Below are 19,206 nucleotides of genomic sequence, written 5' to 3'. Positions count from 1 at the left end.
ATCTGCACAAACCCATTTGCCTTGGTTTTCATCCACAAGGTTCAGACATATTTAATTTTCTTAAATCTAAAATCCTAGCAAAAGTCATCAGAGTGACAAAATTGGGGGAGTCAGGGCTCAGATTAACACCTAAGTATAAAAAAAAACATGTAGCTTATGGGATGTTGTCACCCACTCCCATCATCTCTGGAATAATTTTTAAGTTCTCCTTATTCTTCACCCCATGCATAAAACAGGATTCATTTCTCATATCCCAGTTATCATACAGTCAATACTTGATGGATTTAAACTATTGGATTCAATCCTTTAAAACTTCATCCTGCAGCAAAAGTGGTGGGTGACTTAGTCTCATGATAGCAATCCTTAGGTTTTAGTATAGGCATTGTTAATAACAAAATAATATAATTTTCTATCTGCTATCTTTCCTCTAAATAAAAAATTTATTTTTATTGGAAACAACTCTAGTTCACTATGAAAATAATGCAAAAATGTTTTCTTAATTTTTACAGAAATAATCTTCTAGATATAAACTTTGTATCTTTCTAATTATCATCAAGAGTTAACACATGTCTTCTCTTCCTTCTCATAAGGTGACTCTTTATTGTCTGACCTTGAGTACTTCTATGATGTGAGGTGCTTTGAGAGCTTGGTGGTGGTATGAGAACTTCAGGCTAGGGAGGTTATCTAGAATCTTTCTAGGTTCATATGATGGAGACTAAAGTGAACTTCACATCTTCATCAGAGAAAGGGGATTCATTAGCATACACTTTTCAGTCAATAAGTTACCAAAATCATTTTTGCTTGGATCCTTGGCTTTCTCCACCAGGGTGAATAAGAAAGAGAGGGAATGCTACAGTTGAGAGCCACTTGTTCCCAGCTCCCCAGTTGCCTGGAACCACATCCTTCCAATTATGAGATGATTCTACCTCACAGGACCCACTCCATTCTTTAGAGCTCCTATCTTTTCTGTTCTTCCCTTCAAAGATTCCAAAATGCTAATTACCCTGAAGTTCATTCCTCTTGCTTTACATGAATCAAAATTTTCCTAGTATACCCATAAAGATGTACAAATGTGTGTCAATATTTAAAAAGATCTAAAGTTATAAACCATACAACTCCATACTTACAAAAAATTAGAAATGATTGGGCTTAAAGAGAATTTAAAGTAATTTTATTAATCCCTGAAGACTTCCTTGATTAGTTGTAGGCTCTTTAGAAAGTTTTAGGGCAGAATCACACAGCATTACATCTTTTCCATGTTTTGCTTGACCAAGAATTTCTCTTTCACAACATGAAAAAGATCCTAGCTCCACCATATATTTTGGATGTTTGTCTCTTTGAGGAGTTAGATTTCCAGCCAGGAATATGAAGGAGGGACTTTGGGTTCTTCTAATACGGAGTTAATACAAAATGAATGAAATGTAGAGTTCCATTATCAAGCAAAGGAGCAACTATGGGCAAATAGTCTTTGACCTGGTTAGATGAGCCACCTGCCACTCATTTACCAATCCAGACCTGAGCAATATTCCAGATTTCTTCCTCCACATCTAATTGGTGACAGAGGTGATTGTACCACTGATGTGACAAACAAATCCCTCCCTCCTCCATAGCCTCGCTGCTTCCACATTTGTTCACGCTCACATCACCTCTTATGAGGCCCAATAATGGCCTTCTAACAGATTTGCTTCAGCAGCTTCTGTGTTCCACACTTCACATTCTGCTGGAAGATCCTAGTGGGCAAGCTTCATTGTTCAGTCTCCTGGTTATAACCTTCCATGGCACCTAAGGGTGATTAAGTCTGAGTCAGTCAAAGGACCCCTACACAGTCTGGCTTCTGTCATGCAGCTCTATATTGTCTCCCAACCTCATCATTCATTCCAATCTCATGATTTTCTGTTTCCCAAATACACCATACCAGTGCTATCAAACCTTAGTCATGAGTATATCATATCATTGCCATGTACCACCTGTATAATTTTTTGCATATTGTTTTTTTAATTGACTGCATTTTTAACTAAAATAAAGTCATTTCAAATAACACTTTGTATCAATGCTGTGAATGGAAAACTGCACTCAGTTGCCATAATTAAAACTGTAAAAATAAATATAATAAAAATGAAACAATGTTATTAAGTTCTAACAAGACACTGTTTCCTGTGGAAGTCCCTTAAGGGTAAACCTGTTTTCTGACACAAAGGGAGATCAGTAAGTCATCAGGGACATAGAAAATATATTTGGAAAATACAGGAAGATTTATTCCCTAAATTAACGAGGATTGAGCAGGAATTGATGGGGGAGTTACGTTAATTTATTCATTATTTAATGTTTGTTCCTAAAATTGTCTCATACAATATTTAGTCACCCACATAACTTAGGAAACATGTTTGCTATATATTCCTGCTTTTGTGCAGACTGCTCATTGTGCTGGAATTACCTTCTCCATCTACTCTCTTGAACTTCCTTTATCATTTTTCTGGGTAAAGGAAGACTCCATCTCTAAGAATCCTTTCATGATAAATTTCCACCTTTCTTAAGCACTAAGTGCTGTCCTTTACTCTCACTGCATGCTGTGAATTCTTTAACACAATATTTTCCATTTATCCCACAATTTTTAATTACCTGGAATTCCTCCCAGAGTGGACTGTGCATCCTTTGAGGGCAGAGACATTGTCCTATTTTTGCACCTACTAGAATCTGAAACATGGTAGATGCTGGATGTCTAGAGAATAAAACACTGGATGTTAGAGTCCTGGTATATTTACATTCTTTGGCAAATACATGAAGAATTTAGGTAATCTTAGCCATTTTTAAAGATAAGATCAGAAAAGAATAGCCTATAAGTTGTTAATTTTTTTTAAAAAGTATGAGTAAGAACCAAAATTGCTAAGTTATGGTAAAAAAAATATTAAATAAGACCAGAGTCAAAGTCCAAGGGATTGGAAATTCTTTCATTTAGACTAGATTTATAGTGAGTACATGTATGCTGCATGTAACTTTTGCACTTCATCTTGGTTTTCTCTCCACCCAACTCTGTCCTGAAATTGACCTTTGTCTCTAACCATAATTTTCCCTTTCGACGTCTTTGCAAATTCTGAAACTAAAACTTTTAAATTGGACTTTATTCACTATGTCTTATAAAGACTTCCGCATTAACTATTGCATTAAAACCAACCTACATTCCTAATCCTTTGAAAAAGCACAGATTGCTTTGCACATAATAAGCCTTCAAGGAGACTTTCAAGTGTATGCTTAAGTACAACAAGTGAAATCAACATGTTGATAGAGAATATAATTTGTCATTGAAGATAGAAAGTGGATTTGCAAGACCAAGTGTTCAGAGACATTTTCTAGGTGATTTCATTTCAAAAGTAGGTAGAATATAACTAGTTGCAAATTCCTCATGTAAAATGCACCAGGTTGACAAGCAGATTCTGAGATATGAAAAAATCTAGGAGCTAATAAGTGGGTAAGCACTAATAAGTGGTTAAATCTCTAAGATCAGATCATCTGTGTTTTAAGACTAGTTCAGTGACTTATTTTTCTTATAAAACCAGGGTCCAAGAAATTCAATATAAACCACACAGGTGATTGGAACTCTTCCCTTTGAATTTGCAATTCGAGTATGTAAAATGATTGTGCTTGCCTACACTCACCCAGTGAGTTGAAGACCTGGAAAGAGAAAGTGGAGCTTCTTTGACTGGTATTAGACCACATGGACAATTAAACTTTAAAACCCTTGCAGAAAATTCTAAGAGTAATAATGACTACTCTTTTTGCTTGTACTCATATGACCACCATCCATTCTGTACTCATGTGGAAACGATCAAGTAGCTTTCCCTAGACTTTACCTACATTATGATAAAAGCAAAATAGGGCATAAACAACATGAGCTTGAGAATCAGTGAGATCTAGACTTAAATCATCCCTGTTTCCTTTGGACAATTTGTTCCAGTGAATATCCCTGGACCTTAGAGTCATGAGGGGATTAAATGAGATAATTGTTGTATGCTAACCATAGCAGAGTGTAATGCTAACAGTAGGTACTCAGTAAAAAGTACATCTTCATTTGGTGGCACATGTCTTGTATCTGGCAAAGAAATGGGTATAGACGGTGTTCCCAAGCTGAGTCACCTTGCTAGCTTCAGTTGGTTCTACCCTGCCTGCTGACAGCTCCCTGGGGAAGCTAGCAGAGGTTTTTGTCTTTGAAAAGCTGGATTTTGTGACTTTGCAGCCAGGATGGTATCCCCTTTTTCTTACTCATGTACACCAAAACATAGGAGAACAAACTTGCTCAGAACTGAGCTAGCCCAGTAGAACAGATGTTTCTTTTTTCCTGAGAAGAAAAACAATTTTATGAATTCAGAAATGGAAATGCTAGTTTTCCTCCATCCAATTAGCAGAAGCTAATTTAGATTTCAAGGTCATTGTGTACGGTGTCCTCCTTCACATGCCCAGTGCTTTGGCTTCATTCCCTCCCTGATTCTATGGCTCAGCATCCCAGTACACACTGTAAACAACTGAAATTTCCATTTTAGGATTTGGCCTCCTGGTGAAGTGCTGCAGTTCCCATTTTTAGGAAATTGGTGCTTGGCAAATGATGAAAGATTTCACAGATTATGAAGGTTATGGCACAGTTTTCTCCTGCCTTATGGTTTAATTTAATTAGATATCCTGTAATAGCTTAGCAGCAGAATTGTGCTGCAAAATGGGCTCCAATTTGCCCACAGGCAACTGCAAGAGCAGAGAAAATTTGAGATGTGCTGTATGACTCATCAGCTGACAGAAAATGCAGTGAAACCTTTTCTTTTTCCACGGGATCAGGCAAGGTGACTGAGAAATCTTCCTTGGGGATAGACACCTGGTAACTCTGCATCTACAAGAACATTTTAAAATATGCTTACAGTGAAGTAATCAGTGCAACTACTGTCTGACCTGGAAACTGTTCCATGGCCACTGGACCTTGCAGACACTGATGGAAGGAGCAAAATCCAGCTGTCTGGAACTTTGATCAACTATGTCTGCCCCTGACAGGGCACAGAGCAGCCAGGCCCTCCCTCCATCAGCAGCAATTTCACGAAGGAGACCCAAGCTGAGAAGTTCAGAAACCAAGATGCTCTTTCTCATTCTGGAAAATGCTGAGTCACCTCATGCTTTTGCAAGGTTTCAGATGTCCACAAATCCTGAGATTTATTACTCTTATTGGGGACATGAAACTTCACAGTTTTTGTTTTTCAAACATGAAAACAAAAACAAAAATAAAATAAAACAGTGGGGCCCTGAAGAATGTTTTGGTAGTTCTGTTCATGCTGGATAGAAAGGCAAACCTGTGGAAGCAGAGCTGTTCTCTGGTTCCATTTCACTTACTATCTACAGAAGGAGAAGATGGAGTGATAAATCATTGGGTGGGTGGGAGGAACTATGTGATGGAGATTTTTTCTGTACAGATGAAAATGAGGGAAGCTTTAGACAAATGCCTTCCAAAGAGACTACGTATAGCCTGTCATCCCAATGACTAATAGGGTTGTAATCTAAAAACACAGTGCTAGAGATTGCCTAGGAGACAATGCCCAGTGACGTGTGGTCAGTTGGTATGGCCATCTCTCACTGCAAGGTGTAAAAGCAACCAAACACTCTCTGATTCCATGCATAGCCATGGTCACACTCATGACCCATTGGATGGCGCTGTCTTTCCAAAGTAAATCCTCAAAAATGATTAATTCAAACATCATTCTTTCAGCTTGAAGAATGAGCTCATTCTTTCATCCAATGAACATGTACTGAGTGTGTGTAATATGCACAATACTGAGCTAAGAGCTGGTGCTGCAAAGAATAAAACACACCTCATTTGAACACATCTAATACTTCTGGGAGAACTCATTCTAGTTCTGAAGAATAATACATAAACAGCTGCAGTGTGACTGGTTCAGGAGAAATGAACACAGGACTTAGACTCTTTCACAGTATGTTTATTGCCAACTCAGCCATGTAGGTGTTAAGTAAACTTTAACATATTACTAAACATTCTGAAGCCTAATTAATTTACCTCTAAGAGTTGAATAGCCTTACAGGATTATCTAATACAGATATAAGTATACAAACATATAGATTATCATTTGGCACAAGGTAGCTGCTCAGTAATTTATCTGATGAGAATTTAAAATCATGGTTGTATTAATATGCCAATGTACCCTGAGAACATAGAAAAGACAGCTGCTCTTTCAAGGTTATAGTTTAGCTAGATTTGAAAAGAATTGTTGCTCACCTATAATGATTAATCTTAATTGTCAACTTGATTGGATTGAGAGAAGCCTAGGAAACTAATATCTATTTTACAGATATGGCGTTTCTGTAAGGATGTTTCCAGAAATGACTGGCACCTCCGAGAGCAAACCGAAGGGGAAGACCTTCCCTGTGTGGATGGCACCATCCAATATATTAGGTGCCTAAAGATAAAAAAAAGCATAAGAAGGAAGCCCCCCAGAACATGGAAATGTGATTTTTTTTTTTTTCCAGTGCTGGGGATTGAATCCAGGACATGTTAGGCAAGCACTCTAGCACTGAGCTACATCCCCAGACTGGAAGATTGATTCTTCTTGAGCTGATGGGTCTTTTACTGCTGCCATTGCCAGTGGATATCATATACCAGCTTCTTCAGTCCTTCAATATGGACTCATACGAACAGCTCTCCATGGAACTTCTAGACCGTCAGTCATGGGCCAGAGCTATCTCATTTGTCCCTCTTGTTCCAAGACTTCCAACTTCTTGTAATGAACCAGTTTGTCTGGCTCGCCAGTCTAGAGGTGGTCATTGTGGACTATCTAACTTCTAATAACTTAAATCAATCTAATAAATCCCTTTTAATATTGGTTCTGTTCTTCTAACCCTAATATACTCACCCAACAGAAAATGGAGTAAGGTTATTACTGCAAATTAGTTTTTCATGGGAAAATGCCCAAAGACATGAAAAAGCAGAGTTATTTCAAGTTGATGTGGATATTGCAAATGGAAATGGAGTAGGAGCTGAAGACAAATAAAAGGCTGATATGGTTTTTTGGGACTAAATTTTGGAATATGGTCATTGCTTCAATACTGGAGCCAATAATAGAGGATTTATATAATTATTTTTGAATAAAAGGCATGAAGGCAATAGAGGAGACAGAGAGAGAATTTAAGAGATGAAGGTTAACACTGCACATGAGTGATGAAGATGAGAGCAAAATATGGATCCATGACAAAGAAGATGGAAATCTGAGATGGAGTGGAAGGGAATTAGTGAGGTAGACAGAAATAGACTTGATGACTTAGTTGACATGCATTGTAAAGTGGGAAAGGATCCAAGGATGCCATTCAGTTTGGGCTTTGAAAGGACTGCTAAACAACCATCTAAGAAGTTTGATAAAATACTTTCCAGGCACTTAGAAATCTAAGAGGTAGGAGCTGAGACAAGTCCAACACTATTCATCCATGTAGTCAGATCCTGATAGCTGTGAGATTCATGCCAGGCTATGCTGGCACTTGTGTAGATGTGCTTACTTAATTTTTAATACCTAGTGTGTGGCAGGTATAATCATTCTCATACTACAGATGAGAAACTAAGGCTCAGCTGTGGTAACACATCTTGCCTAATATCATTCAACCAGCAAATATTGGAAATTAGAAATCAATCAAGATTTACTTAAAACCACAACCCTTGCACAACCACTTCCTTCAACCTGCTTGTCTTATAGAGACATCTACTTCATGGGACTCCAACTGGAAAACCATTTAACAGGGCCAATTCTTTGAATGAAAAACAGTTCTCTACATATTAATAGATTATTTAACATGTAAGAGCAAATTTGAACTAAAACTAACTTGTCACCTCTTTCAAGTGTTTTATTATAGAAGCGACATTCAAGTAAGCCAGGCATGAAACTCACACCCTCCTCCACATCTGCATGTGTTTATTTATTTGTCACTCACCCACCTACTGGTAGCACCCAATGTTCTATGTTATCCTTGTATTGTGTTAGCATTGTGCCTGTTGTTTGAATTTTATGGGATGCTTTTGGAAACCTCCTCTGCCTTTCTTCTTCATCTTGGCTACCTTTCATGGAGAAAGTGTTACTCCTTGGAATTCTGATAGTTCATAGAGGGAGAAATGTTCTTTTATGTCTCTCTCTCTCATTTCTGAATTTGCTGGAAATGTTGTAGATCAACGTTTTGTGGGGAGAGGTATTGGGCATTGAACCCAGGGGTACTTTATCACTCAGTCACATCCTTTTTATTTATTATTTTGAGTTAGTGTCTTGCTAAGTCAGATTGGCCTGGAAATTGTGTCCCTCTTGTCTCAGGTTCCTGAGTGAATAGGATTACAGGCATGCACAATCATGCCTAGACTGTAATAGATCACTTTTAACTTAAAATTTGAGGAGCTATTTTGGAATCTGCCCTATCAGTCTTTGAGAAAATTAAGGTCTTAATCTCAAGTTAGCCCTCATTGGAAGTTACTGGCCTACCACCATATTAGGATCCCTTGTAACATGGTGTTTGCTGAATAAGTCTGTTGAATAGTTCTGGTCACCCAGACATTCAGACCTATTTTGAAAAGGAAGCATTCATTCCTGCAGTGAAAATTAGGATACTTTATCACAATGAGTCTAATAATAGAAAGCAGTTTGTGTGGCTATCAACATATATTCACTACCACTGATAACAGCATAAGCATGACCTCTATGAATGAAATTGCAGACCTCAAAGTTGAGCATCAGAGGATGGCTTGAGATTCCTTCTCCATAAGTCAATGTGAGTTCTTTAAAGGTTGAATCATTGCTTTTTTCTTTGATTTTTTTTTTTTTTTAGCATGTACCATATCATATTATGCTTAAGTTTATGGCCGACTTCCAGGAAGTCATAAGCTTATAGATGTTAGGAATTATGCTGGATTCACCTTTAGCCCTAACACTTAGCACAGTCCTAGAACTTCTAAGCTCCTTCATAAATATTGTTCAGAGCTACTGCTTTAGGTATAACTGTTGACAAGGACAATCATAAGGCTCTACAGAAGAAAGCAATTTAATTTGTTCAAGATTCTTATCTGCACTAGTATTACCAAAGATGAATGGCAAAAGGCAGGAGAGTGGGGAGGGGTGGCTTTCTAAATGAAGACAGATTGTAGTATTATAATATTGTTCTTTTATTATGTATCTAATATAGCATAAAAAATCTCACTAAAAAAAAAAAAAAAGAAAAAAAGAAAAAGCCTTTGGTCCTTTCAATTACTGTAATGGGGAATCTCAATTAGGCTATAAAAGATATTCAGTCATGCCTGGGCATGTCTGTGGAATTGGTGGGAGCAGCTGCTAGAAGCTTGTTTGCATATGGATTGAGGGTCCTCTTGGGAGAGTTCTCGTTCTGAAGGAAGAAGTTGCCTGGCAACAAGAGTTTGACCCATGGAGAGGAGAAGCCCTCACCCAGCGGAGAAGCAAGAAAGCCTGAGTACAGTGTAGTGTCTGTCATTCATATGTGTCTCCCAGCTGGATGTGAATATCTATGCCTGTGTGCTAAGTAGAATGGGGGGTTTGAATGTCCAAAGGGAGGATAATATCTTTTAAAAATAGTAGAGTACAATGCAGTGCTTTCAGATCTGTTGAATAGAGTAAAACCTAAATGTAAGGGAAGCACCCCAAATCTGCCACACATTTTTCTTTACTGAAAGTCAGTTTGTATGGTGATGTCACCAAACTACCTATGACAATTCATGGCAGAGCAGAGACAGTACAAGAAGAAAGACTGTGATGACCCGTGGAACATCAAGAATCAACACCTGTAGGATGTGGTAGTATCCAGATGATACTTGTTCAAATATGACTGTATCTGGGATGTAGCTGCAGATAGTAATAAAGTGGTACTCAGTTAAGTACTAAGTAATGCATTCTAATGAGAAATTGTTGCAGCCAATGGACTAATGACCAGGTAGAAAAAAGTGGTACTGAGGGCAGATAGTATTGTCAAAGGATTCTAGAGCACCAGTGTTAGCATAATTGAAATAACTGCAGTTGGACTTAATGAGATCATGAATTGCTAGTCCAAGATGTTACAAAGCAAACATTTCATGGCTGTGCTGGAAAAGTCATTGCTCGCTGGCTTTTCTTTTCTAAATTAAATTATTTAAGATTCAACATGGTGTTTTCTTTAAATAATCCTTTCTTAAACTGAGGAGTCCCATATTAATTCAAATATATATGTGTATTTATATATGCAAATCAGGACTAAGTCATATATATATGATTTAGTCCCACAGGGAATTCAATTATTTATAAGAATGCAAACATTCTTATAAATAAGAATTTATAAGAGCAAGGTTTGAAAAATTCAGAACAAAGAGAAATAATTTAAAATATAATTCATTTTAAATTGGAATTTCAACTATATGCATAATAGAATTATGTGCACTTTTGTTCTCATAGCTTCTAAGCTCTCTGGTTGTTTAGTGTTTCTCATTACTCCCACTATTGGAAGAGAAACGCCTTATGATTTTAATTTAAGAGACTGAATGAACAATATTCAAAGAGGACAAAGGGCTTCTCCAAGTTGCACCAAGAATTGTTCTCTTTTCCTAACTTGTGCTTTTTTCCTGCTTTTCTTCTTTTACCTGATCATTAGCAAATTGAAATGCCTCTTTGCTATTCAGTGCAACCAGTAAGTGTATAATGCACCCTAGGGAAGTGATAGATCTCTGGCAGAGCCAAGAGAGACAGTGACGAACTGCTCAAAGCAAGTATTGATGAGTGGCCACATTGAATTTGGAATTTTATCAATTAAGGAAAAATTAATAATGAAAGAAATAAGGTGACAACTTAAATTTCATCCTGTTTTGTGTACCCACACTTGATTCAAAAGGGGTAGGATAATTTTTTTTCCTGGAAGCTTGGACTTCCTATCCAAGTTGAATTTCTTCCCAGGTAAGGGGAAATCTTATGCATATATGGAACAGAAGCCAGATCAATGCACTGTAGAGTGTGTTCTTATTGGTACTATATACTTTATTGTCATTCTTGAAATGCTAGGTCTAGAAGTAAAGTGGAATTAGAATTAAAAGGGTACTATTACACAATTCTTTCCCTGTGATTGGCGATGGCATATATTACATTGTGTAAATAGTTGCAACCTTTACTATTGTATCTTTTCATAAGCCACACTGAAAGCTCACGACATGTATTATGTGATAATTTTTGAGGCATTTGTCATCTGGGAGCAACGTCAGTGTTGTTTGTCAAAGTCCCTCGGTGATGAGCAGCATTGGTCAGAGTTCATCATCTCTGAAATTCTATTCTATTCATGCTCACATAGTATTTTGTTATGAAAATGGCATGTTTTAATATAATTGAAAATTTTTTACTATGCCTGAAGATCTCTGAATATATCTTTCAAAAATATCAAGACTGCATAGGACCAGAAAGGTATTGGAAGCCAAGGCCATACATTAAGTAGGTGTTAGAAGCTAAGTTTGAATCCATGTGTGATTGATTTCCAAAACCATGATCTTTATAGCACAATGTGCTACCTAATTAGAAGTTTTTTTGTATATAATAGACAAGATAATTTTAAACTATGCTTACAGTGAAGTTGCTAGTTAAGTTACTGTCTGACCTTGAACTTTTTCTGGATGAGGTATAATTGGTGGGATTTTAAGTCTCTATTAGAGGTGGCTACACCCAACATCTGGTGATATGAAAATCAATTCTGCCTGCAAAGTTAGGTCAGGATGTAAGTCACTGTATAACATGTACAGGGTAAGACCCAAGAAGAACAGGTAGGAGGTAAACACGTTCTTCCTTATTCTGGAAAATGTTGGGAATGTTTCAAATGCACCTAGATTCTGACTTCAGTATCCTGCCTGGGAAGTTGAGTCATACTCTCAGATTAATGGTTTTAAAAGTTATTTTTTTGAAAAGATGAACAGTTTCCCCTGAGGGAACTTAGGGCCACTATTCAATAATTAACTCTTCTTATTGAAGAAGACTTTAGATAAAAGAAAGACCTCCCATGCTCCTGGATAGGCAAAATTAATACTGTCAAAATGGCCATATTACCAAAAGCGTTATAAAGACTTAATGCAATTTCAATTAAAATACTAATGACATTATTCATAGAACTAGAAAAAGCAATCATGAAATTCATTTGGGAAGATAAAAAACCCAGAATAGCTAAAGCAATCCCTAGCAAGAAAAGTGAAACAGGAGGCATCACAATACTAGACACTTAAACTATACTACAGAGTCATAGTATCAAAAATGGCATGGTGTTGGCACCAAAACACATACATAGATCAATGGTACAAAATGATGACACAGAGACAAACCCACATAAATACAGTTATCTCATATTAGACAAAGGCACCAAAATATTCACTGGAAAAAGATATTCAATAAATGGTGCTAGGAAAATTTGAAAGCTACATGTAACAAAATGAAATTAAACCCCCATCTCTCGCCCTGCATGAAACTCAACTCAATGTGGATCAAAGACTTACACAATTAGATCAGCGATTCTGTGCCTAATAGGAGAAAAAGTAGGACCAAATCTTCACCATGTTGGCTTCTTTAAGAAGACTCCTAAAGTGCAAGAAGTAAAATCAAGCATCAATAAATGGGACAGATTCAAACTAAAAGCTTCTTCTCAGCAGAGGAGAAAAAAATCAGTAACATGAAGAGAGAGCCTACAGAATGGGAGAAAATCTTTACCACATGCACCTCAGACAGAACATTATTCTCCAGGATACATAAAGAACTCAAAAACTTAACACAAATAAAACAATAATCCAATCAATAAATGGGCTAAGGAAATAACAGACACTTTGCAGAAGAAGAAATACAATCAACTAACAAGTATAAGAAAAATGTTCAACCTCTTTAGCAATTAGACATTTTATCTAACCCCAATCATAATGGCAATTATCAAGAACACAAACGACAATACATGTTGGAGAGCATATAGGGGAAAAGGTACACTCATACATTGGCTGGTGAGAATTCTGTCACTTTGCTTGCTTGCTAGAAGACAGGAACCCTTCCAAGTAGTTTACAAGAATAATCTCAGGGTTATACCAGATCCTATTGACTTGTGTTTTTAGCTGGTTGATTAGTTTAAGTCCAGTCTCCCCAGGGATTAGTTCCCCAGGTATTCCAGGAATTCTCCTGGGAACATATTTGTATGTCCATATATCATTTTTCTCCAACTTCCACCTTCTTGTTTGAAAACTCATGAATGATCCTCAAAGGTTTAACAATTCCCCAGTAGTTTTTGTTTGGTTGTGTTGTTTTTAAGCTTCTAACAGGTGCTGCTCTCATTGAGTCACCAACTCTTGGTAGTTTCAATTCCTGAAATAATGCGGTAGGCCAGGAGGAGCCTGGATTTGACTTCTTCCACTATTACCACTGATAATGAAATGAAATAAAAAATCTCCCACCATGCCTGGTGAAGACCCAGAAGGCCAGCAATACTGAGATACTGTTGCTATTGTGCTAGAAAATGGTAGTCCATGCTCCAACCATCCTATCAGCATGTAACTTCAGTTCAAAGGGCCACTCCTGAGGTCTAGCTTCAGCCTTCAACTGATCCTGCAGGCAGAATGCTCTGGCAAAATGAGTGGAGGCTACCTTTTTCTTTGAGGTACATCCATAGAGTAAAGTATCTTTCAGGCCTTCTTGCTCTGTCCTGTTCTGACTTCCTTTAGGGACTTTGCTATCTTTTTCAGAGATCTGCTATCATCTGGTCCTATAGAGTCCATGAGACATGGTTTTGGTTTTGATTTTTTAAATCCTTTTAATTTTTGAACACAATTTGGATTACTATCCTGATTCATGTTCCTCCAGAGGAATCCTTAGACCTCTAGATAAATCACAGGATGCAAATGAAGGCTAGTAGAACTGAGGAAAAGGATGCTACCCAATTTCAGTCACCAGCAACACCAGTATCCCAAAGACAAATGCACATGTTTAGTAATAAGTAATGACAAGCACAGAGAGGATTCTTCACTTTTGAAGCATTAACCTTCTGATAAAAAATAATGTTATTTTAATTCTTAGCTTAGGCCTGATTTGTTAAAATTCAACTTATGTAAATTATGAAAGGGTATGCAAACTTATACCCTAACATCTGTGAATTGGTTAAAAAAATTTCCTAATTGGTTCCATTTCCATTGGAGAAAGAATCCATCCCTCCGGTAAGTTTTAGAAGGCTAATGAATCAATGATGATCCTATTCCTGATGGACTGATTAACTTCTGTAATGATTTTTCAGCCAGCCACTATTAGTAACCAAAAAGTTAACCATTTCCAAAAAACATTTTTCCACTTTACTGATATAAAATTTACGTAAAAGAAGATGAGCCCATTTTAAGAGTATATCTAATTTTGATAAATTTCTATACTTGTATAATCATTTCCCCAATCAAGATATAGACCATTTCTCTCACCCCCCTTAAAGTCCATACAGACTGCTATAAGAAATTACCATAAACTAAGAAGTTTATAAACAATAGGAACACATTTCTCATAGTTCTTGAGGCTTGAAAATTCCAGATCGAAAATTCCAGGTGTGGGCATGCTGGGTTCCGTATCAGTGGAGGAACACAACAGCTCAGTCACATGGGATCGGGATTGCTTTTAGGAGACATTCTCAGGGCTCATTTGACTTCACATTACTGTACAACCCAGAGTGACTCCTGGGGTTTTGTGTTAACTGTATAATATCCGCATGGCTCATGGGATTGCATGATCAGAAATTCTGATCTAATTCCTATCATTGTAGATTAGTTTTGTCTGTTGTAGAGTATCATATGAATAGAACTGTAGAGTACGCATCATGTATTTGGTTTCTTTAATTGAGCATACTGTTTTTGAAATCTATTTGTGGGCTTGTGTGTATCAACAGTTCATTCCTTTTTACTGCTGAGTGGTGGGTATTTCATTGTATGGATATGCCATGATTCATTTACATTCATCTATTGATGAACATTTGGGTTGTTTTGCACTTTTTGGAAAGTGCTATGAATATTCACATTCAAGTCTTTTGGAGAATATGTATTTGCATTTTTCTTGGATAAATACCTAGAAGTGATATCTTAAGTTCTGTGGCAAGTGAATGTTTAACTTTAGAAAGAAAGAAAGAAAAAAAAAAAAAAAACCCTGCTGTACTTCTCTCAAAGTCTCTATACAGTTTTATACTTAGCAGCATTATATGAGAGTTTCACTTTTTCTAATCCTGATCAGTACTTATTGTCAGTTTTTTTTAATCATTCTAAGAAATGTATAATGATATCTTATAGTTTTAATTTCCCTAGTAATTAATAATATTGAGCATCTTTTCATGTGCTTATTTGTCACAAGTTTCTTATATTGAGTGATATATATTTAAATATTTTGCTCATTTAAAAAATTGAAAGGTTAGGTTCCTGTTATTGAATTTTTTATATATTCACATACAAGTTCTTTCCGAGTACATGAATTAAAAACATCTTCCCCTTTTGCCAATGACAAAAGTATTATTTACTGCCAGTTTATATTTAATCTTTTATATGTTCAAAATTTATATAATGGAAGACATTATTTTTTTTAAAAAAGGAATTAACTATCAGACAATAACTTTCAACTTTGCTAAGAAAATATGTTCACAACACATATGTGATTTGCCTAAAATTTTCCTTGTGATGCTGATCTAGAAATAGAAGTAAGGAAAAGTAAAAAATAGACAACCCCTAGACAAAGTTCATACATGTAACATTTAACATGAACATCATCATGTCTGTTTTTTCTTTTTTCTGATTCCCCAATATTATGTGTGCTTCCCTGAGAGCTCCTATCCAGAAAGAATTAAGCTGGATTCCTTCTATCATTCTGTCCATTTATTTTTGTTTTTTTCCAAAAGACTCTTAGTGAAAAGGCCAAATGAAGGAGTTTGTGGGTCTGGGGAGTCTTAGTGAGAGACCCTGAGACCACACTATTTAGTAGCTTTCCACCTTACTTATTTTCAAAGGAGGTCTTGAGAAGAGTGAATCTGAGCCAGGTAGGTGACTTAATGTTAGTAGAGAAACACAACAGCTCAGTCACATAGGATCACTTTTAGGAGGCATCCTCAGGGTTCATTTTACTTTACATTGCTGTATAACCCAGAGGGAATTTGGGACCCTTTTCCTAAGTGTGAGAGAAAGAAAAAGAGCAAAATGGAAAAAAAAAATAGAGAGAGAGAGAATTTAAAGATTTTTTTTTTTTTTTGGATGGATAGGCACACTGATTTCTTTATGGCATAACTAAAGTAAAGGTTTACTTTGCTTTTTAGTTACTTTTTAATTCCAGAGTGGTGTTTCTGTATATGCAACTATGGTAATACAGAGTGGCTGTTCAGGTTTAAACATTTTATATTGGGAAACCATGATAGTGTTATTCTTTGGGCAGGTATTCCCACTTTCATCTAAGACTGTTAGAAATGACACCAATGTTGAGTTAAACAAAAGATAACCCCCCCGTGGGAGTATGTGGTAGTGACCTCCCTGACCCCAGCATGTCATGTTGCTTGTTACCAACCACAGGCTCTCTTCTAAATATCTTCTTAACCTCCTTGAGGTTGGATCAATTGTCTGGAGAGTGGTTTAAGGTGTTAGGTGTGGCAATTTTTAGAAAGTTTTTTTGCAATCCAGCATGTTTAAAATGGGAGATAGATCAACTTGGAATACTCAGATAATGGGGAAAATCTCCAGAATAACTGAAGAGAATTAGGGGTCCTATTAGTTAGGTAGATATCAGGTTCTATTGAAGAAACTGAATTCTGAGGAAAGCATAGATTGATCAGGAGTGAACTTTCTCTACCTGTGAAAAACATGACAGCAGGCACTAGTACACCCTGGCTTAAGGTGAGCTCAAAGCCCTTCTGATCTTTTTCTCCAGTCCTGTGCTCCTATGCCAAGTCCTTTGCTGCTAATAGTTAATGGCTCAAACTTTCCCTATTTGCTTATGACATGATTATATATTTAGAGGAACCAGGGAATTCCACCTGAAAACTTTTAGAACTCATAAGTGAATTCAGTAAAGTAGCAGGATATAAGATCAATGCTCATAAATCTAATGCCTTTTTATTCATAAGTGATGAATTCTCAGAAAGAGAAGTTAGGAAAACTATCCCATTCACAATACCCTCAAAAAAAATAGAATACTTGGGAATCAGTCTAACAAAAGAGGTTAAAGACCTCTACAATGAGAATTACAGAACATGAAAGAAACTAAAGAAAACCTTAGAAGATGGAAAGATCTCCCATGTTCTTGGATAGGCAGAATTAATATTGTCAAAATGGCCATACTACCAAAAGTGCTATACAGATTCAATGCAATTCCCATTAAAATCCCAAAGATGTACCTCACAGAAATAGAGCAAATGCTCATGAAATTCATCTGGAAGAATAAGGAACCCAGAATAGCTAAAGCAATCCTTATCAGGAAGAGTGAAGAAGCGGGTATTGCAATACCAGAACTACAACTATACTACAAAGTGATAGTAACAAAACCAGAATGGTATTGGCACCAAAATAGACAGGTGGATGAATGGTACAGAATAGAAGACACGGACATGAACCCAAATACATACAGTTTTATCACACTAGACAAAGGTGCTAAAAACATGCAATGGAGAAAAGATAGCCTGCTCAACAAATGGTGCTGGGAGAATTGGAAATCCATATGAAACTAAATCCCTATCTCTCACCCTGCACAAAACTCAACTCAAAATGGATCAAGGACCTTGGAATCAGACAAGAGACCCTGCACCTTATGGAAGAAAAAGTAAGTCCAAATCTTCATCACGTCGGCTTAGGATCAGACTTCCTTAACATGACTCCCAAAGCAACAAGAAATAAAGGCAAGAATCAACAACTGGAATAGATTCAAACTAAAAAGATTTCTCTCGGCAAAGGAAACTATCAGCAATGTGAAGAGGAGCCTACAGAGTGGGAGAAAATCTTTGCCACTCAAACTTCAGATAGAGCACTAATCTCCAGAATATATAAAGAACTCAAAAAATTCTACACCAAGAATTCAAATAAACCAATCAATAAATGGGCTAAGGAAATGAACAGACACTTCACAGAAGAAGCTCTACAAGCAATCAACAGATATATGAAAAAGTGTTCAACATCTGTAGTAATAAGAGAAATGCAAATCAAAACTACCCTAAGATTCCATCTCAACCCAATTAGAATGGCGAATATCAAAAATACAAGCAACAATAGGTGTTGGCGAGGATGTGGGGAAAAAGGTACACTCATACACTGCTGGTGGGGTTGCAAATTGGTGCAGCCACTCTGGAAAGCAGTGTGGAGATTCCTTAGAAAACTTGGAATGGAACCACCATTTGACTCAGCTGTCCCTCTCCTTGGCCTATACCCAAAGGACTTAAAATCAGCATACTACAGTGATGCAGCCACATCGATGTTCATAGCTGCTCAATTCACAATAGCCAGATTGTGGAACCAACCTAGATGTCCTTCAATTGATGAATGGATAAAGAAACTGTGGTATTTATATAAAATGGAATATTACTTGGCCATAAAGAATAATAAAATTATGGCATTTGCAGGCAAATGGATGAAGTTGGAGAATATCATGCTAAGTGAGATAAGCCAATCTCAAAAAACCAAAGGAGGAATGATCTTGCCGATAAGCGGATGATGATACATAATGGGGGTGGGGGGGTTGGAGGGAGGCAAAAATGGAGGAAGGAGGGATTTTTAGAGGGAAAAGTGGAGTGGGAGGGGAGGGGGGAAGGAAAAATAACAGAATGAATCAAACACCATTACCCTATGTAAACGTATGATTACACAAATGGTACGCTTTTACTTCGTGTACAACCAGAGAAACAAGTTGTACCTCATTTGTTTACAATAAAAAAAAAGTAGTCAATGGCTCTTGTTGTCCGCTTTGCAACCTCCATGGAATTACTCTCTACCTGGGAGTTCAATTTCCGATTCCCTCTCCACTTCATATTGGTCCATAGTTGATGACGGAATGTTATAAAGTGTGAAAGGTAAGAACCCAGTTTCTCCACCTGGAAGTGGAACAGCAACCTCCAAAGTTGTATTTACTCTAGACTTTTCTGTGAACGGGTTTAAGCTGGGGTTTCAAGATCACAGCTTGCTTCATTTTTCCTTTCCTTATTCTGCTTCTCTGAATTTTTTAC

This window comes from Sciurus carolinensis, chromosome 4 (assembly GCF_902686445.1).
Source record: "Sciurus carolinensis chromosome 4, mSciCar1.2, whole genome shotgun sequence".
NCBI lineage: Eukaryota > Metazoa > Chordata > Mammalia > Rodentia > Sciuridae > Sciurus > Sciurus carolinensis.
Note: the sequence above shows the minus strand (reverse complement) of the source record.